This window comes from Chiloscyllium plagiosum, unplaced genomic scaffold (genome assembly GCF_037043375.1).
Source record: "Chiloscyllium plagiosum isolate Xiang-an unplaced genomic scaffold, Cpla_swu_hap1 HiC_scaffold_19, whole genome shotgun sequence".
Lineage (NCBI taxonomy): Eukaryota > Metazoa > Chordata > Chondrichthyes > Orectolobiformes > Hemiscylliidae > Chiloscyllium > Chiloscyllium plagiosum.
Genome location: NW_028270157.1, coordinates 61,367,970 through 61,389,229, shown reverse-complemented (window position 1 = coordinate 61,389,229; position 21,260 = coordinate 61,367,970). Strand labels below are relative to the sequence as shown.

Sequence of the window (21,260 nt, the reverse complement as noted above, 5' to 3'; positions counted from 1 at the left end):
CTCAACAATTCCCGCATTCCTTTGCAGCCCCGCCTCCTTCCTTCCATTCCTTTGACTGACCCTTCCTTTCAGCTATCAAGTGGATTCATTCCTCCCATTGACCAATCAGATTGTACCCACCACCTGTGTACCTGCATCATTACCTCACCACTCCACCTCTCTCCCCACCCAAAACCCTCTCTCCGCCTCTTTATTTGCAGCTTCCCCCTACCATCCCCCCCCCAACACCACCACCTCCATTCCTGATGAAGGGTTATACCCAAAACATTGACTTCTCCACCTCCTGATGCTGCCTGGCTTTCTGTGCTCTTCCAGGCTCCTGCTTGTCTACTTTGGATTCCAGCATTTGCAGTTCTTTTGTCTCTAACTAAATTTAAACCACATTAGCAGATACTCTTTGATGTTGGAATAGTCAGCAGCTCTCATCTGCTTACTTGCTGGAGAGAATGCCTGCTTGAGAAACTGTGCTTCAGAATTGTTGACAAACCGAATGGTAGAGTCTCCCTCTGCTTTACGATGTCCACTTTTTCTTTTGGATCACGATTTTCCGCTTGTTGTTCCTGCATCACTCAGTGAAGGTCTAACTTTTGCATAGTTGTACCCCTGCTAGCAGGGTTTCACAGAGCAAGCTCAATGTCCTGTGATGGCTTGACTATAAATTTTGCATTGTTGCATGGTCTAACTTTGCTTCGACTGGTTGATGTAGTTGCATAACAAGCATCTGGAGTTACCAATCCAGACCTTCGATTATAGAACATTATAGCGCAGTTCAGGCCCTTTGACCCTCGATGTTGCGCCAACCTGTGAAACCAATCTGAAGGCCATCTAACCTACACTATTCCATTCTCATCCACATGCCTATCCAATGACTATTTAAATACCCTTAAAGTTGGCGAGTCTACTACTATTGCAGGAAGTGTGTTCCACGCCTCTACTACTATTTGAGTAAAGAAACTGCCTCTGATATGTATCACCACTCAATTTAAAGTTATGCCCCCTCATGCTAGCCATCGCCATTCGAAGAAAGGATTATGATGGGCACCCGTCCATTGGTTATTCCTATTCTCCTGATGGGAATAACTGACAACTCCTGACATAACTACAGTTTTGGATTATACTCAATGTAATTTCACTGTATGCCATTGATTGCAAGGAGATGAGTTTGTTATAGTTGAATAGCTGGCACTGTGTGCAAACTGCAAGATGCAAGTGCGAGGGCAAAGGGCCTTTGGAACATCTCACCACAGAGAGCTGTGGGGGCAGAGTCCTTCGGCCTATTTCAGGCAGACAGTGATAGATCACTGCAGGAATCAAGGTTACCGGGAAAGGGCAGAAACTGGTCATGAGGAATGTCGAATCAGCCATGATCCTACTGAATGGCACAGCAGGCTCAAGTGGTGAATTTCCTACTGTTCTGACTTCTTCTGACCTTAAGTGAGGCTGTAAATATTGGGAGCGAGTTATCCTCGGCAGACTGGTGGTAGCTATGTGAGGTGAATTCACGAGTCTTTGAGGCTAGTGGTTCATTTCTAAGGATGTGTCATGCCGAGATCCATTCACCAACTTTGACTCCTTGGGGTAATTGAACTTTTTGTGGCACTGTGTTTCAGCTCGTCTGAGCAAGACAACTGGTGTTGAATGCGATGTACAACTGCTCCTACTGTATTTACGTATGTCTGGAGCACTTTCAGTCCCCAAGGGAAGAGAATCACCTTCCTCAAGCCCAATTCCTGTACCAAGGCTACTGTACTGGAAAACCTCAAAGCATACTGTCAGATTCTGCTGCTCCCACCTCTTGTTTCTGAAACCCTTCAGCAGCCACTTCCAGTACCTGTTGCAGCCAGAACATAACTCTCTAAGAGGATATCTCCACAGTTGGACTGCTGAGTGTTTCCAGCATTTTCTATTTCTATGCAATCTTTTTCTTCATCCTCTTACACCACAGATTTGAAAAAAAAATGCTTGTCATTATCTATGGCCATTCGAAAGTAAGGAGGAGAAATCTCACTGATGTGGAAAGTTAATTAGCTGTTATTCCAATATATCCTTTATAAATCCAAATGGACTTTGCATTTGTAATGTTTTTGTTGGCTTTCCAACAGTTACAAAAATTAGCATGTGTTTTCTTCTGGTTACCTATGAGTCAACATAAAAATATTTGTGTTCAGAGTTATATTTGAATCGGCCCATAAAACAAAAATTCCAAATGTATTGTACAGTTTGTACACTATTTAGAGTCCTTTACCTTTCCAGACTATAAGGTGATATGTGCAGAAAACCTTGTTCCAATACACACACAGACTCAAGTTACACTCTCTCACCTGTTGGCTCCTAAACAACATGCTCCATTGTTGTACTTCACAAACTGAGTTTCAAACAGGTTTCAGTAGGGACACTTGATAGTCATTTGAGAAGCCAAGAGGATGGTGTGATATTTAACAACCCTGGGCTTTATCATGGTGTGAGCAAACCCTTGGCAACATATCACTTCATAACAGCGAGAGCTAAAACCTTTAGCTATTTTGAAGGTTTAATAAAACATCTAGAAACTATACAGTAAATTACACATAGTATATATGTTATTGCACATTGACATGACAATAGGAAAAAAAAGTCTAGCGTTAATTTGGTTAGTGTTAGTATGGATTTCTAAAGTGTAATCAGATAGCTAGATACTTGTCTTGGTTCACTGAACACACATTTAAAATGAATCTTGTCAAGTGACTGACTTTTAATAGACCCAGTGACAGATTAATTAATGGGTTCTTGGTAAGCTCTAAATCTAATGCAACTTAGATCATTGTGTATATTCCTTCTACAAATGTAGCAGACTCTATCCACACCACTTACTTACCATTTTATTTGGAAGATTTAATCTTGAGAAAGCAATATCAGAAATACTGGTAAACCCATGTGCCGTGTGAACAGTAATGCATTTATTTTGTTAATTGTTTTTAAAAGGCGTGCTCCTGTAAAAATTATATATCTTAGGGATTAGTTTAACACCAGTACAAATTCAGGCATGTCTAACCTGATAGACTGAGGACTGAGTCAGCTGTCTCATGTTGTGCAACTAGGATGGGCAAGGGGTTATTTGCTGGTGACCAGTCTTGGTTGTCAGGACTTATGGTTGGTCACCAGATGAGGATACCATCTATCTCAGCAGCGATGCCTCTGACAGTCAAATAGTTGCCTTCAAGGCTCACACATGACTAATGACTCTGGCTGCATATGATTCAGGAGGATGGCCCAACATTTGCGAAATCGCAAGCCAGCAAGGTTTGGTGCTTCCAGGAGAGGAGACTGAAAACAAAGAAGGGGAACCAATACTGGCCAGGAAATAAAAGGCTGGTAAATATTAAAACAATTTACTTGAGGCAAAAACCAGTTTTCTGCTCACATAACTGGGGCGGTGTGGAAGCAACTATTTTTCTGTCCTTAAATGTATTAAAGGTAAATTTGGAATGTGAAATGGAGAAATAATTAGAGATGGAAATTTAATCTAGAATATTGGATGTTCACTATGCACAAATCTACAAACATTATTTCCAGTAATCAAAAACACCGCTGTTGACTATGTTAACATCACTTTTGAGGCCCTATTGTACTTTTTTTTCCAAAAAAAAGACAGGTTAAGCTGACACAAAAATGAGTGAAAGCGTTATAAATTCACAGATTCATACATCCGGTCCATACTGTCTCTCATCGACATAACTGCCACTAAAGGCGCGCTCATCCCCAATTTCCTGCACTTGCCCCATATCATTAGCTTAAGAAAGTCCTTAAATTTTCAATACCTGACAGTATTGCACCGTTGCGTGTTGAATCAGTTATTTAATGGCAGCTCCAACGGGAGCAAAAAGTTCCTGAGTGCTGGTCTGTTCCAAACTTCTGACTGACAGCTCACAAATGCGCTGGATTTTCCGTTCTCCTCCAGTAGAAACCCTGGGAGTGCACTTAAGGGGTGGTGCCTCACCCTACCCCCGCTGAACTCCCTTTATTTTGTAATTTCAAGGCCAAGTCTTTGCCAATACTTCACAGAGCAGTCTAGCCTTACATCAGACCACCTGGCAAGTCGTCCGAATCTGTGAAACCTAACTGAGGCTGACAGTAACGTGCACCAACTCACCCAGTCACAAGCGACTTCAGCTCAAACGCGAGTCTCAGAAGGCAGCCGACCGTCCTTTGAGTCGAGAAGAAAATGTGCAAAAATAATCTGGTCAGGGAGCGAAAAGCAAGTATTGGCTGGGTCTAACACTCCTCTTGCATTAATGTGCACTGTCTGGCAATCTGTCATCGTCCACATGCAATCAAGCGGAGAACTGCACACACGCTACAAGGGACTCAGAGGAGAAGCAGGGGAAATTCTTCCACGGACTGACAACGGCAATGTCCTAAAACACACCAAATCATTCTTGGTCAGGAGCATTATTTCAGAATTAGGGCACTTTTGACAGTTAAATTCTTACAGCGCGGAAACTTACAAAAAGTGCCACGTGTTTACTGTGGTGCTACCAAAAGAAGGGACCCCTTCACAAACTTTACCTTCAAAAGGCAGCGCAGCATTCCTTCTGTGACTAACTACTAACAGCTGAAAGACCACCACTTTCTTCCTGTTGAGTCCTGGGGTTTACTGAGCCTTCACTCTCAGGCTGAGCTTCGCTCGCTCGCTCTATGATCAACTTGCCCGCCGACACGCCAACTACTGAAAACATTCCCCAACAACGCGGCTGCCAGCGCCTTGTACGAAGGCGTCGGGAGAACAGACTGGGAGAGAAAGGAAACCCACCAAACCCAGATGGATACCAGCATTATCAACTTCCTCTGAGCTCCAACACAGTGAACTTTGCGCCACTCCCTATGAGCCACATAAACATGGAGAGAGAGAGAGAGAGAGACCCTTCTAACCCACATCCAACCGGGGACGATTACAAAACATATCGCAAAGCATTTGGAAAAAGAGTTATTGTGCCGCCTGAAGCAGAGAATTCATATTTCTCTCATTAACAACGGAAGAAATCGCCACACAGAGCCTTTTGATTAATTCCTTTAACCTGCCGTCCATTCAGTCTGGAAGATAAAGCTAACTCAGTCTACCTGGTGCGCCTTTTACACTGAAAAGGGTCCTTTTGTAAAATAAAAGCTCCAAATTGTAACTTTACTGGAGATTTGTATATTACACAAAAAAATATAAAATTGAATCGGTTCATCAGCATTAATACACATAATCCCTGATTTTAACCGTGTGATCATCACGCTTAAATCGCAAACACTTCTGTGACACAGCACTGAGTCAGTGACCACAAATACTAGAAAAGCAGTCAGGCACATACCACAGTAAAAGCCAAATTCTTTCGCTGGCTTCAAAGGGTTTCTCAGAATAACGACCCAGACTCCAGGCCTGGTGCGAATTACCTCATTCCTTAAATAATGCGCCTCTTATCCTTATCTACTCCTGGAGGCTGGCTGTTAAGACCCACAAACCGTTTATGAGATACTACAGAGACAAAGACTGCAGAAACTAAAGTAAACTTCCTTCTGTTACTGACAGCTTTTCCCGACACACACACACACACAAAGACTGAATGAATGTCTATCCAGGACCCTCTGTAATCATCTTACTTCACAATTAAGTGATGTCAGCAAGTCTGTAGCATTGTGCCAGAATAATTTAACATGTCTCCACAGATGCTGAGGAGGTCATTAACATATGAATTCTTACAACTAGTTTCCTAAACAGGCGTTCTCTCTATCTCCCTCGGCATCTCCCGAAGTGTAGAGAGCTAATGTTGTACTTGTATGTAAAATGTTGACTACAAGGTCGAAGTGTACTGTATGGGTAATCAGAGGTGTTAATAGCTAATATATTATGTGGATACCAATTCAATTGTACAATATAATGGAAACCAAGCCTTTCATTAGGGGTTTAAAGTACAAATCATTATGATTTCTTTCTTGTAATGCAATGGGACTGCCCCAGGCAGGAATTCCCTCTTTATAAAAGCACTTGTGTGATTTTAATAGAAAGGGTGCTGCACATTCATTGTAGGCTCCAGGAGGCATCACTTTTTGTGATACAGATCCAGCAATGCTGCAACATGAGACCACCACTACTCTAGCTCATATATCGAATGCCAGTACTCCTATTGTACATGGAAAAATCAAGGATTCCCAGTTGTTAAACATTTTTTTTAAAAAATACAGGTGAGTCATTGCACCCAACAAAGTATGATGTTATGCTTTGCTCAGGTCAACAGCATTTGATCTTTTCTTTTAAACACAAGTGCAGCTGACCTTGGAGAATGATGTATTTTGCTGGTGACCACACTATTCGAAGCATAAGCATGTATTAGGTGCAACCAAGTGGTCTGTTGGCAAGGGTCTGTTGTTAGCAGCTCAGTGCCAAACATCTGACTTCAAACTCAGGATCTGTGTTTGACGGTGAGATTAGTAAAGAATAAACCACTCTTTTGCTCACATGGGGACTAGCGAGAGGTTACAACTCAACTATCGTACTAGTAAATCCAGGCACTTTTACAAGATGGAAAGCAAGACAATTGGGATAGCACAGTTTCGCCAGGTTGATACCAGAGCCTAAAGGGTTAAATATCAAGAGTAGGTTGTATAGGTTGTGGTTTACATTGCCTCAGATGTAGAAGATTGAGAGGTAATATAATCACGATGGTGACAATGATTTGTTAGGGTGTAAGCAGTTGGGAGGTCATGTTGCGGCTGTACAGGAGATTGGTTAGGCCACTGTTGGAATATTGCGTGCAATTCTGGTCTCCTTCCTATCGGAAAGATGTTGTGAAACTTGAAAGGGTTCAGAAAAGATTTACAAGGATGTTGCCAGGGTTGGAGGATTTGAGCTATAGGGAGAGGCTGAACAGGCTGGGGCTGTTTTCCCTGGAGCGTCGGAGGCTGAGGGGTGACCTCGTAGAGGTTTACAAAATTATGAGGAGCATGGATAGGATAAATAGACAAAGTATTTTCCCTGGGGTGGGGGAGTCCAGAACTAGAGGGCATAGGTTTAGGGTGAGAGGGGAAAGATGTAAAACAGACCTACGGGGCAACTTTTTCACACAGAGGGTGGTACATGTATGGAATGAGCTGCCAGAGGAAGTGGTGGAGGCTGGTACAATTGCAACATTTAAGAGGCATTTGGATGTGTATATGAATAGGAAGGGTTTGGAGGGATATGGGCTCTGTTTTGGCAGGTGGGACTAGATTGGGTTGGGATATCTGGTCGGCATGGATGGGTTGGACCGAAGAGTCTGTTTCTATAACTCTATGTGATGAGCGCAATCCAGACCAAGCCTCTGAAATTAGAGTCAAGCCATTCAGCAGCAACATCAGTGTCTTCTTTGTAAAAAAAAGAATCAAAGGGGCATTTGAAGTCTGGAATTTTATCTTCCAAAACCTTGTGGATGCTGAATGTCCTGGGTCATTTGGAGCTTTCAAAACTGAGGTGGACAAACTTTTGTAATATAAATATTCATTCATTGGATGTGAGCTTTGCTGGAAAGATCAGGATTAATTGCCCAGAGGGCAAGGAAGTGCCAATCACTTTGCTGTGTGTCTGAAGTCACTTATAGACCAGACCAGGTAAGGATGACAGATTCTCTTCCCTAAAAGGGCATTACTGATTTTCAACAGTAATCACCATTAGGTTAGGGTTTTATCAGATTACTGGTCCAGTGACTTTATCACTATGCCATCACCTCCCCACATCAAGAGATATTAAGCAAAGACAGGTAATTGGAGAACATTGGATACAGATCATCCACGATCAGGTTGACTGGGGATATGGAATTTGAATTAACTCTATTGTGCTATGTGAGCTCAAATTTACGCAGCACACTATGGAGGGAACTGGGCCTGTGTTTGTTGGTGGGATTAGCAAACAGCAAACTGTGACAGAGACCTTCCAACTGTCTCCTGGTGGCTGGAAGGCCTCTGTCAAGAAGTGCGGTGCTGGAAAAGCACAGCTGGTCAGGCATCCGAGGAACAGAAGAGTCGCCATTTCAAATGTAAGCCCTTCATCAGAAATGTCCCAGATTAAGTAGGAGGGCAAAAGAGACTGACACGAGATTCTTGAGCAACAGTGGTGGGATGTCTGTTTTTCTCATGAAATGAGCTGTCTGACACTCAACGCTACTGCGGGGATCAGGAGTCTCCTTCACCCTTTAACTCCATCCAGCTAAACAAGTTTGGTTTTTACAGGAACCTGGAGTCCCACTGCAGTCCTGGGTCTCAAGGGGGTGCAGTGCCACTAGCAGTCATTGCTCCTGCTGCACTGGCAAGATGAGGAACTGGCAGCTTTGGATTGCCTCTTGATGCTGGAGGCCATTAATCATAGAGAAGACCCGACAATAACCTATTAAACACCTGAAGACCTCTTGATTCTGGCCCAGTCTCTCAAACAGAATACTAATAAGGCTGTCTGACTGGTGAAGAAGCAGTGGGTCAACAAAATCTCAATCTGCACTCATGCAAACATAACAATCAAGCAGGCTAGAGATAGAGCAAATTACTTCACATGAATTTCAGATTAGATTAGATTACTTACAGTGGGGAAACAGGCCCTTCGGCCCAACAAGTCCACACCGACCCGCCGAAGTGCACCCACCCAGACCCATTCCCCTACATTTACCCCTGCACCTAACACTACGGGCAATTTAGCATGGCCAATTCACCTAACCTGCACATTTTTGGACTGTGGGAGGAAACCTGAGCACCCGGAGGAAACCCATGCAGACACGGAGAGAATGTGCAAACTTCACACAGTCAGTCGCCTGAGGCGGGAATTTGTGTAAGTGTAGCTGACCTCAGGTGGCAGATTTCTTTGTTAAGGTCCTCTCTGGGGTACTATTGTTAAGAAATGACAGCACGTTAATTCCAAACCCCCATCTTAATTCTCCCTGATGTGTAAAAGCCACCACGAGAGCTATTTCCTAAATGTTAGTGTTCTGATCATCCATATTGTGTGAAGGTGCCTTCCCATGCAGTGGGAGATGGAATGTAAAAAGAGGGTAATGGACCACTCGTCCAGACAACAAGTGTGAAGACCAGATAGGAAACAGAAGATGGGTGAAGGAAAAAAAAGACATTGGGTCTTTCATTAGCCATATTTTTTGACACAAGTGGACTCCTCTGGCATTCGGCAGTAATTAAAGATCGCACACAAAGCATTTATCCAGCTCAGGCAGCTGTGCACAAAAGCCCATTTATATAATTGATGCCAGTTTGTACCTTGCACTCTGTTTGCATTGCAAAGCTACTTTAAGTAGGCGATGCTTTTGGCTACTGGAGTAGAAAGCATGTTCTTGTGTCCCAGTTATACTATGCGACACTTTCTAGAACCCAGAGGCGTAGAGTTCAGCTGCTTTAATGCTCAACTTTTACAGTACCCCACAGCATGCTCCACTAAATCTAAATTCCTTATTTTAGAAAGCTAGGTTACAAACCTTGCTGCAAAAATAAGGAAGCATGGATACTATACACTTCATACCTGGATAAAAACAACTAAAGAACCAGATACAGGGTTTAGTTGCTTTGGACTTAATATCATTATATCAATTATCTAACTGTATTGCAACCTAATTGAAGACTATTTTAAAAACACTGACACAGCAAAACTGACCATCAACAATAGGTTTATTTACTCCAGATAAACATTATAATTACTACTTCTTACCATAAGTGCTCCAACATCAGAGCTGGTTATTTTATTTTAATGTTAACATTTTAATTTGAACTTATCTCAAAAGATGCGTATCTCTGGCGGCTATTTGTTGATCCCCAGATGATTAACTGGCTCAGAACAAACACTCCGCGATCTGGTCCTTCTGATCCAAACATAAGAATAGGCATAGGCTATTCAGCCCATCAAGCCTGTCACATTATTCTACGTCATGGCTGCCATTTTCATGCATTATTTCCCTTTCCCTTAATGTCATTAAGTCACCAGAATGTAATACTTTCTGTCCTGAACCAGGTCAGTGATGGAGCTTCTGGAGTGGAGAATTCCAAAGATTTACCATCCTCAGTGCAGAAATTCCTTTTCATTTAAGCCTTACTTGGCCTGCCCTTATCCTGGGATTATGTCTTCTGGCTCTAGTGTAACTGGCCATCTCACCCTGTCATGCCTTGTAAGAATTTTCAAAGTTTCAATTTGATTATCTCTCATTTTTCTAAAATAGAGAAAACTAAGTCTGTATTTTATAATCTCACCCTTGAAGGCAATCCATGATGAATCTTCTTTGCACTCCCTTTATGTTAAGTATATCCTTCTTTTGATAAGGAAACTAAAATTGTATGCAATACTCCAGGTGAGGTATCATTGAGGCTCTATATAATTGCAGCAAGACATCTTTACGCTGTACTCAAATATGCTTGAAATTAATGCCAAAATACTTTATACCTGTTTGTTTTATCTTCATGCTAACTTTTAGTGACCCACGAGCAACACCACCCAGATCCTTTTGGAGAGCCACACTTCATTCAAGTAGTAATCTGCCTGTCTGTTTTTCCACTGAAGTGAATTATTTAACACTTATTCACATTAAATTCTATCTGCCATATTCCTGCTCATTCAGGTAACTTGCCCAAGTTAAAACCTCATTGCCTCCCTCCTTACACTGTATGTTCTTATCCCACATCAACAAATTTGGAAATATTACAATTGGTCCCCACAGCCAAATCATTGATATAGATTGTGAACAGTTTAATTTAGTATTCTGTATAAGTAGGCAATGGTCTAGTGGTATTGTTGCCATTAATCTACAGACCCAGAATAAAGTCCTGGGGACCCGGGTTTGAATCCTGCCACAGCAGATGGTGGAATTTGAATTCAATAAAATTCTGGAATTAAGAGTCTAATGTTGGCTATGAAAGCATCATCGAGTGTCAGGAAAGATCCATCTGGTTCACTATTACCCTTTAGGGAAGGAAACTGCCATCCTTACCTATTCTGGACTACATGTGACTCCAGACCCACAGCAATGTGGTTGACTCTTAACTGCCCTCTGGGCAATTAGGGATGGGCAATAAATGTTGGCCTGGCCAGTGATGCCCATATTCCATGAGAGACTTTAATTTAAAATTCCTTCTCTTAAAAAAAAGAGGATTTTAGGAAATTTGTAAAACTCTGTATAATGCTAGGGATTCAGATCACCGGGTGACAAATGCATGAACGGGTGAGACAGCTGCATCTCAGGTTGTGTGGAGAAATCACTGTGGTTCCTTTTTTCCATCACTCTGCAGTGACCTCACTTGAAGTGCACTCGTGTCTAAACTTTGGGTGGATTCAAAATTGGGCTCTGCTGGGAAACCCCCTTAAGATGGAATAGTCCGCTGGCATTCTCAGTCAATGTGATTGGCTTGTGGAATCTTCAGGATGTTGGTATTTTTGGATTGATCTGATTTCCTGAGAGATGGAGAGAACTTTGGATTCTTAAGTATGACTGAAAATTATTTCAAAAATTGAAATAATTTACAAGTCAAGCTCCATCATTATGAAATTATGTCAACAGGTTGGCTTTGTTTTTTTGGCAAGTTTAGTTTCCTACGGAAGAATGTAAATTATACACATGTAGAAATCAAAACTGTAATTATGCTGCTGCCAAATAACCACTTAGACTGGGCGGATGAGATGACCTGACACAAAATATGTACCAATAAGATGAAAAAAAATGCAGGGTAAACCTAAATAATAAGCCCCACTCTCCCCACAGTTGGAAACTCTAATTTCTTGTAGGTTTAACATAAAATTGCAGAGCTGTTTTGTGATCGTTTTAATTCAGGGCAAAACTCCCACCTCTTGGTGCCAGTTCAAAGAGATATTGTTGCTTGGAATTTCTAACTTGTAATTGGAAAAAAATCCTGCATGTAAACACAGGCGAAATGGGGCATTACAAATTCCAGTAGCCATACTTAAAAATCATTTTCTTTGAAATGAAACACCTACGTGAAAATTACATCAGCTTCTACATAGCCACGTTTTTATTCACAAGCATCTTCACAATTCATCCCTTATTCAGGAATGTTTGGCTTGTAACCCAGAAATATGCAGCAAGAGCTGGCTGTGAACTACACTGGTTCGAGTTGTTCAGTTACAGACAGGATGGACTCCAACTCAATCTCAGTCTGGAAGGAAACCACAGCCTACATACCAAACTTGATCAGTTTGTGTGAAGGCTCAAGACAAGGTGCAAATACTAACAGACTGCATTCAATTCACTGAAATCTGATCCAGAATCTCACAGCGCAAAGACTTGGTTTCTGTTCCAATGCTGAAAGTGATAGACACTCCTCCAGAAAATCGAAGTTCACCTCATTTTCAAGTCCTTGTCACCTTGATTATCTTGAGAACTGATGTTGTAATTCATGTTCAATTAATGAGGGTGGATCCACCATAATCCCTCTGTTGCAACATTGACAGCAATGCCTTCAGATGCCTGAATTCAGATTCTCCCCCTTCAACTTTCCTCCCACAGTCCAAAGATGTGCAGGTTAGGTGGATTGGACATATTAAAATATCCATAGTGTCCAGGGATGCGGGGGTTAGGAGGATTAGCCATGGGAAATACAGGGTTATAGGGTGGGATGCTGTTCGAAGGGTCAGCATGGGCTCAATGGGCAAAATGGTCTGCTTCTCCAAACAAAATGGTTTGTTTCTCCAAACAAAACGAGTAGCCATGGGCACCCGCATGGGCCCCAGCTATGCCTGCCTCTTCGTAGGGTATGTGGAACAATCCATCTTCCGCAACTACACTGGCCCCACCCCCCATCTTTTTCTTCGCTACATTGATGACTGTATCGGCGCTACCTCGTGCTCCCACGAGGAGGTTGAACAGTTCATCCACTACACTAACACCTTCCACCCCGACCTCAAATTCACCTGGACAGTCTCGGACTCCTCCCTCCCCTTCCTAGACCTTTCTGTTTCTATCTCAGGCGACCGAATCAACACGGACATCTACTACAAACCAACCGACTCCCACAGCTACCTGGACTACACCTCCTCCCATCCTGCCCCCTGTAAAAACGCCATCCCATTCTCCCAATTCCTTCGTCTCCGCCGCATCTGCTCCCAGGAGGACCAGTTCAAAATACGTACAACACAGATGGCCTCCTTCTTCAAGGACCGCAATTTCCCCCCCGACGTGGTCGACGGTGCCCTCCACCGCATCTCCTCCACTTCCCGCTCCTCCGCCCTTGAGCCCCGCCCCTCCAACCGCCACCAGGACAGAACCCCACTGGTCCTCACCTACCACCCCACCAATCTCCATGTACAGCGCATCATCCGCCGTCACTTCCGCCACCTCCAAACAGACCCCAGCACCAAGGATATATTTCCCTCCCCTCCCCTTTCAGCTTTCCGTAGAGACCACTCCCTCCGCGACTCCCTTGTCAGATCCACACCCCCCACCGACCCAACCACCACTCCCGGCACCTTCCCTTGCAACCGCAGGAGGTGCAACACTTGCGCCCACACCTCCCCCCTCACTTCTCTCCAAGGCCCCAAGGGAAACTTCCATATCCGCCACAGATTCACCTGCACCTCCACCCACATCATCTACTGCATCCGCTGCAGCCGGTGTGGCCTCCTCTATATTGGGGAGACAGGCCGCCTACTTGCGGAGCGATTCAGAGAGCACCTCTGGGCCACCCGGACGAACCAACCCAACCAACCTGTGGCACAGCATTTCAACTCCCCCTCCCACTCCACCGAGGATATGCAGGTCATTGGACTCATCCACCGCCAAACCACAACAACCCGACGGTCGGAGGAGGAGCGTCTTATCTTCCGACTGGGAACCCTCCAACCGCAGGGGATGAACTTGGACTTCACCAGTTTCTTCATCCCCCCCTCCCCCCACCTTGTCTCAGCCGGATCCCTCCAGCCCGGCACCGCCTTCCTGACCTGCAGTCTTCTTCTTGACCTCTCCGCCTCCATCCTACTCCGACCTATCACCCTCACCTTGACCTCTTTCCACCTATCACATTTCCAACGCCCCTCCTCCAAGTCCCTCCTCCCTACCTTTTATCTTCTCCTGCTGAACACTCTCTTGCTCATTCCTGAAGAAGGGCCTGTGCCCGAAACGTCGAATCTCCTGTTCCCTGGATGCTGCCTGACCTGCTGTGCTGTTCCAGCAATAAAGTTTCAACTTTGATCTCCAGCATCTGCAGACCTCACTTTCTCCTCGAAAATGGTCTGCTTCCACACTGGAAGCACTCAGTGATTCTATGATGATTTCTCCAGCTCTCATCATTGTTTCTTCTTTGATATGCTCCTTAAACATTTACAAACTGTCCTATTCTCATTTTATCAAGTTAGCTTTTGCACTGTAATGGCCACAGACTGCTTTAAATTGTGTAATATAAATGCTGTTGGAGCTTCTCCACTTGTACTAGATGCATTCAGCTGGCTCCATGCTGTTCAGAAGTGGCAGTCTCAACAACATGAGCAGTTTTCTTGAGTTGGACTTGAGCAAGGATCTTTCAGTTTGGAGGATGGACTGTTGACACTTTATGCTTCCTGTACGCAATTATCTGCATTGTACTTACTTACTTCTTAAGAATCTGCAAGTGTGAGTCTTAATTCAGATGGAGTAAACAACTCGCCAACACTGCACCACAGCAGATGTCAATGTTCACCAACACTGGATCGCTTCAAGTGCTCTCCCACAGAGCCCTTTAATTAATGGCTGCATTACCAAAGCTGCATTTTAGATTAGAGTAGATTACTTACAGTGTGGAAACAGGCCCTTCAGCCCAACAAGCCCACACCGACCCGCCAAAGCGCAACCCACCCAGACCCATTCCCCTACATTTACCCCTTCATCTAACACTACGGACAATTTAACGCGTCCAATTCACCTAACCTGCACATTTTTGGGCTGTGGGAGGAAACTGGAGCACCTGGAAAAAACCCACGCAGACATGGGGAGAATGTGCAAACTCCACACAGACAGTCGCCTGAGGCTGGAATTGAACCCGGGTCTCTGGCGCTGTGGGGCAGCTGTGCTAACCACTGTGCCACCGTGCCGCCCATAAATTTTAATAACTGAGGTTAAGACTAGATGAGTATACTTGTATCTGTCTACCAAGGAAGAAGGTGCTGCCCAAGATCCAGGGAAGAAATGAAATACTATATGGGTAAAACTTCAAAGAAGTGTTTAAAAGCTACTTTTAACTTTTAATTTAATACTTAAATTTAGTAGATCACTAGGACTTCATGAGATGCAAAGATATTGGTCATAATCATTCAATCAGGGGTGATGCCAGAGAACTGAAGCATTGCAAATGTTATACTCTCATTAAGAAAAAGGTACAAGAATTAATTAAGCAACAACAGGCCAGTTATTTTAATCACAGAGGTGTGAGAGCTCTTGGGGACACAACACTTAGACACAGAGTATTGTGTTCATTTCTGGTCACCACATTACAGGAAGGATGTGGAGGTTTTGGAGAGAGTGCAACAGAGGTTTACCAGGATGCTGCCTGGATTAGAAGGCATGAGCTATAAAGTGAGGCTAGAAAAACTCAGGCTGTTTTCTCTGGAGCAGCAGAGGCTGAGGGGGATTCTTAATAGAAGTCTATAAAATTACGAGATGCATAGATAGGATTGATGGTCAAAATCTTTTTCCCCAGAGTTGGAATGTCTAAAACTAGAGGGCTTGAATTTAAGGTGAGAGACAGAACATTCAAAAGAGATGTGAGGGGCAAGTTTATTACACAGAGAGTGGTAGGAGTCTGGAACAGGCTGCCTCTGATGGTGGTGGAGGCAGATGGGACTTTTCGGTAAGTACATGAATAAGCAAAGAATGGACCAAGGGCAGGTGGAAGGGATTAGTTTAGTCTGGCGTCAGGTTCAACACAACATTGTGGCCCGAAGGGCCTGTTCCTGTGCTGTACAGTTCTAGGTTCTACAAGAATGGAATTATAAGTTACTTAGGTGCTTTAATTAAGGACAGGCAGTGCGATTGGTCAAAGGTAAATTGTGATTAACTCACATTTTTTTGAAACTGTAAGAGAGAGGGTTGATGAGGGTAATGCAGTTGATGTTGTGTATTTGGACTAAAGATAAGCTTTTGACAAAACGGCAGTGAACAGGCTTGTCAGCAAAGCTGAAGCTCACAGAATAGAAGGGAAAGTGGCAGCATGGGATTAGCTGAGTGAAGATGTAATTGTTGGAAGGGTACAGATTGACAAGAATGGTTTCAGGGATAAAGAGACTTCAGCAATGGATCAAGTCGAGAAACTGGAGCTGTTCTCCTTAAATTACAAGAAATTTAAGAGGGGTTTTGATAGAGATGTTTGGGGAAGAATAGATAAGGGACAACTGTTCCCATTGGTGAAAGGATTGAGAACAAAACACACGTGTAAACTGAATAGGCAAAAGTATCAAAGGTTACAAAAGGTAAAACTTTATTATACAGTGAGTGGTGAGATCTGGAAGGCACTATTTGAGATTAGTGGAGGTAGATTTACTTGTGGCTTTCAGAAGAGAATCAGATAACCTATCTGAAGATGTACAGAGAAAAGGCAGGAGTGGGATTAACTGTGTTTCTCTCACGGGCAACCAGTACACAAATGACAGGATAAGTGAGCTCCTTCTGTGCTGCAACAATGATATAACTGACACTATTAGCAAACTCAGACACTTGCAGGCTAACACAATTATTGGGATTTAATTTCTAAACAATAAAAAATAACATAACAAATGACAACTGGACACATATGCTTTTGTCATCATATTGCTTCAATGCCCTGATAATTTGGAAACATTGACATCTTTGAAACAATTAGGTCTCAGTACAGTAGAGAACATTGAAATTTAGTATTGGGTATTTAAAAAAATAAAAAGTGTTTTATCTCAAAACTCATGCATGTCTTTATGTCACCAGCAGTTCAGTTGCAAAGGCAGTAGCAAAATCATTTATTATTTGCCTTGTATCAAATTAATGAAAGAAGAAAGGAAATTCTGTGCATGTGTATAATTAATTCAAAAATGCTTTCTCAGCCAAATAAGGCCATGTAGAGTCACTGTTGTAGTGTACGACATAGAATATTCACTCCACACAAATAGTCCGACAAACGGCAAAGCGATAAAGACAAAATAATTGTTGTTAAAGAATAAATATGTTGGACGGGACAACAAGGAGAACATCCATATAGCTTTTCTAAACACTGATGTGGGATTCTTTCCACCTGAGGAGCCAAATAGAACAATGGTTTTTAATGTCACATCTGAAAACAGCACCTTCAACAGTGCAAGACTACTTCAGTACTACATCTCACTAAATCAGCCCAGATTCTGTGCTCAGTTCCCTGGGCTGGAATATGAACAAGCAACCTTTTGGCTAAGACGTGAAATCACATCACTAAGCTAAGGCTGACACCCTACCTTTTGACAAATTAACATGCTCCATCATTGATATTGTAGGCTGAGACATTTTAAAATTTAAGACAGTGATTACTATAGTTTAATGAGAACCAAAGTTCAAAATCAAAAAAGAAAATAAAGACTGGAAAGCATAACTATAAACTTAATAACAAACATCAGTCAGAACAATGGGAAGATTGGCAATCTTTGGTCTAAGTGTTTGCGAAAGAGTGGGAAGATTCCATGGCGTTAAACCATGAATGAAAGCAGTGAGTTGCCTTGGAACGTGCACTCAAAGAGACAGCTTAAAGGTATAAATCATTTTGACTTGTTTGGCTACTGGCCAGAGCTGGTGATGACTCCCACAGACAACACTGTACAAGGGAGGAGTGAGTTGTCTTTGCTGTCGCCTTCATTTCCTTGGGACCTGGAAGGTGTGTCCCATCCTGCATCCAAAACAGTCTCTGCAATTATTGGGCCTAGTTTCACAGGCCTTGCAAAGGCCAGCAAGCTGCTTCCTCAGTGGAATTGAATATTTATCTATGAACAACCCTCGGTCCCACTTCCTTTTCCTACAATTAGCTGGTTTATTTTGCTTCCCATGGGAAGTCATTATCAAAGATAATTTATTAGGCCGGTATCTTTAGGTCAGAAAATGCAAAAGGGTCTTTTTAACAATGAAATTCCATGGCTTATTGTTTAGATACCCAGTGTTAAATGGTCATGTAATTAATGAGGAATTTATTCACTTGTCTGGGACATTGGCACATTCACACCCTTTTCCTTTTGAAGAGGCACAAAAAGTATGAACTGCGGGATTTGTTTCAGGCTACGCATATAGAAGAGGAATAAATTAGAATCTGATTAGTGTGGAAGGGGCGATCTTAAAAAAAGACAAAGTCAACTTTTCTTAACAAGATACTTAAAGGAGATTGACATAACAAATTATATCGAACAGAAATTCTGTTAATCTCGTGATAAATACAATCTTAAATTCGGAATCTTTTTACTAACAGTCTTTAAGCAGGGTGGGATATTAGAATCTTTATATTTTGATTGCTGTGACATTTCTGTTCATGAACCAAGAAGATAACATTGCAGCATTTTCGCAAACTTTTAAAGGGCAATTGTTAAAAAAAAGTTGTTCACCATCAAAAATGTGCAACAACATCATATACAACATCTGTGCTGTCAGCCAAAATGATGTGATTATATTCATCCCACTGGTTGGACTCACGCAAGGGAAATTTGAACAGACAAGTCAAATCGCTAAAGTTCATGTTATGAGTCAATTTGCTGTGAAGAAATCATCACTGGCTGAAGCTCCAAAAAAAAAATTTTTTTCCTCTTCATTATGTTCTCTCTTTCTCTCATGGGGGTGAACAAAAGCTGAGGAATAGTTTACCCCCACTGGCAACTCTCCGTTCTCAGACACAAGTGCCCTTTCTTTGCCTAACTCGTATGAGTGTCTACAAATTATTCAGCCATAAGAAGGTATCGATCAAGCAAGATGCTGTCTTCTGCTGAGGCTCCCAAGCATGCACACCCACACACAATCCAGGAGGATACCTATAACCGATGACACACAATCACTACTGCAGATTACTAAATCGCTTTATGCTGGCTCTGAATGTGGGGCTCTTCTTGAACTGCAAGGTTCAGTGTTGCTTTGCAGTGCATTTATCCACAAAGCTGTTGAGAAATTTTCGTATATAGATCTGTTCCTTCTCTTCCCCATGTGGTTATTCTTGCCCGGAGCTGACCAGGGAGTGTTCACTCACTGAGGGCTTCAGAGGCAAGGAACTTCCACTTTTCTGCAGAGGTCACTCGATAGGGATAGGACTGTGAACCTGCAGTTAAGATTTTATCATTTCCAGTCAATGGGATGAGAAATGGAGGTGGTTCTATAATAGACTGGCAATCTACTTTGTCAGATTACTGCCTAAATGGCAAAGGTGAAAATTAATCCATACAATGTCATTGTAACATCGCTACTGTTACTTAGCTACAATCAAAGTGACTTAGCAAAAATAAACTTAGTTTCTTCCTGGTCTGTCTGTATTGTCAGATCCAGTGTTGACAGTGAGAGAGCTACTCAGCACCAGAAGTTTCACAGAGTCAGGCCGATCCAAAAGCCCTTTTAAATAGTACCAATATAGTGGGCGGCACGGTGGCACAGTGGTTAGCACTGCTGCCTCACAGCGCCAGAGACCCAGGTTCAATTCCCACCTCAGGCGACTGACTGTGTGAAGTTTGCACGTTCTCCCCGTGTCTGCGTGGGTTTCCTCCGGGTGCTCTGGTTTCCTCCCACAGTCCAAAGATGTGCAGGTCAGGTGAATTGGCCATGCTAAATTGCCCATAGTGTTAGGTAAGGGGTAAATGTAGGGGTATGGGTGGGTTGCGCTTCGGCGGGGCGGTGTGGACTTGTTGGGCCGAAGGGCCTGTTTCCACACTGTAAGTAATCTAATCTAATATCCCTGAACCTACATCGAACACAGAGTGGATTTAAGTGCTGATGTTACTTGCAACATTTAATATAGTTCCTACATCATAACTGGAAGTGTACTTCTAAATTAATTTATTGACTACTGAGGATTTTGGGAATCCCCGACACCATGAAAGACGCTGTATAAATATACATCTTTCCTCTTTCCTCCTTTCTCTGTTTCTCAAATCTTAGCTGATGTGACATTACACTCATCTCAAGCACACTATTGGTTTTGAATGAGCCTCAGGGCAGAAGTCCCATAATCTGGTAAACACAGAAAACATTGCAAAACTTGGATGTTACTTTCTGCACAACAGAACCAGCCAGCTTTTCTCACAGCGTTGCACTGCAGTTTGAGTAGCTATACCAAACAAACGGTGTTAAAAACACAGCCTGGGGTGATATATTGCCTCCATAAATATTTCCAGTCTTTCATGTATATTGTGAAAAATATTTAGTTCCAAAGAGGTTTATAAGTCATCTAAGCATACTGCGAGGACACATTTCAACCATGACCTGAACTACAATTTATCCAGTTGATTAAACACCCATGTAAAATCCACAGCCAAACTTGAGGGAGATCTACCTGAAGCGATTATATTTACACTAGTTGTCAGCACTACAAGCTGAGGTGATAGAGCAAGCAGTTTAAACCAAATCTCAGGAGGAAGTGTTCTGAATCTGCTTGTCTGCAGGGTGCTAAAAGAAGTCAACTCCCTTTGATTGCTGTTGTTACAGTCAAGGTCAGAACACACACACGCACGCGGGAGGCGAAGAAAGACCCAAACTTCTAGTGCTGTGGATTTCCTTTTGTTTAGATCTAGTGGAACGCCCTGGTTAGCATTTTATTCTCCAACTGCACTGTCACTGCACATGGATGCGTTCACTGCACTTGGACTTTTATTACACTGAGAACATTTTCAAATACCAATCCTAACTAAAGACAGCAAAGAATATTCATTTATATGGTGTCAGTAGCACACAGGGTAGTGATTTTACCTTGTTATATTAATGTTGGAAATTGAGTAGTTTATCCTATTGCCATTGGATTATCAGGAATTTGGAATATCAGAAACCACACAGATGTGTATGTCAACCCTATCCCACTACATCAAAACCCTTTCTGACATTCTTTCCACCTCCAGTGAAGCATCTGCCTTGCCAAGATGCTGTTCATAAAACCTCCAATGGCTTACCTTTCAACATACCGTTCAACATAACCTCCTCTTTGCAACAACTCTTCAGTCTTGTTCCATTCTACTGTTTAACCTCTAACCCTATGTCCCACTTTCTGTCCAACTCCCCACAGTTGCCTATTCTGCAGCCATTATGACCTTCCAATCATTATTATCTCCATAAACCCTTCAGCTTTTCTGTAGT

General features: G+C 42.7%; 1 protein-coding gene across 9 annotated transcripts in view; it reads right to left on the bottom strand.

Moving 5' to 3' along the window:
* The window catches only part of prickle1b (prickle homolog 1b), a 148,923-nt gene that overhangs the window by 40,206 nt on the left and 87,457 nt on the right, over positions 1-21,260 (bottom strand). The window contains exons 1-2 of one of the 9 annotated variants that reach the window (XM_087997442.1): positions 5,416-5,557; positions 3,798-4,394 (exon numbers count right to left, since the gene is read on the bottom strand). The exons of 2 other annotated variants lie outside the window; for them this stretch is intronic. The gene's annotated coding sequence lies outside the window, so the exon portion shown is untranslated. Of the gene's footprint in view, positions 1-3,797; positions 5,287-5,333; positions 5,558-21,260 lie in introns of those variants that run through there. 6 more of the 9 variants (XM_043709075.2, XM_043709074.2, XM_043709079.2 and 3 more) reach the window with 6 other exon arrangements.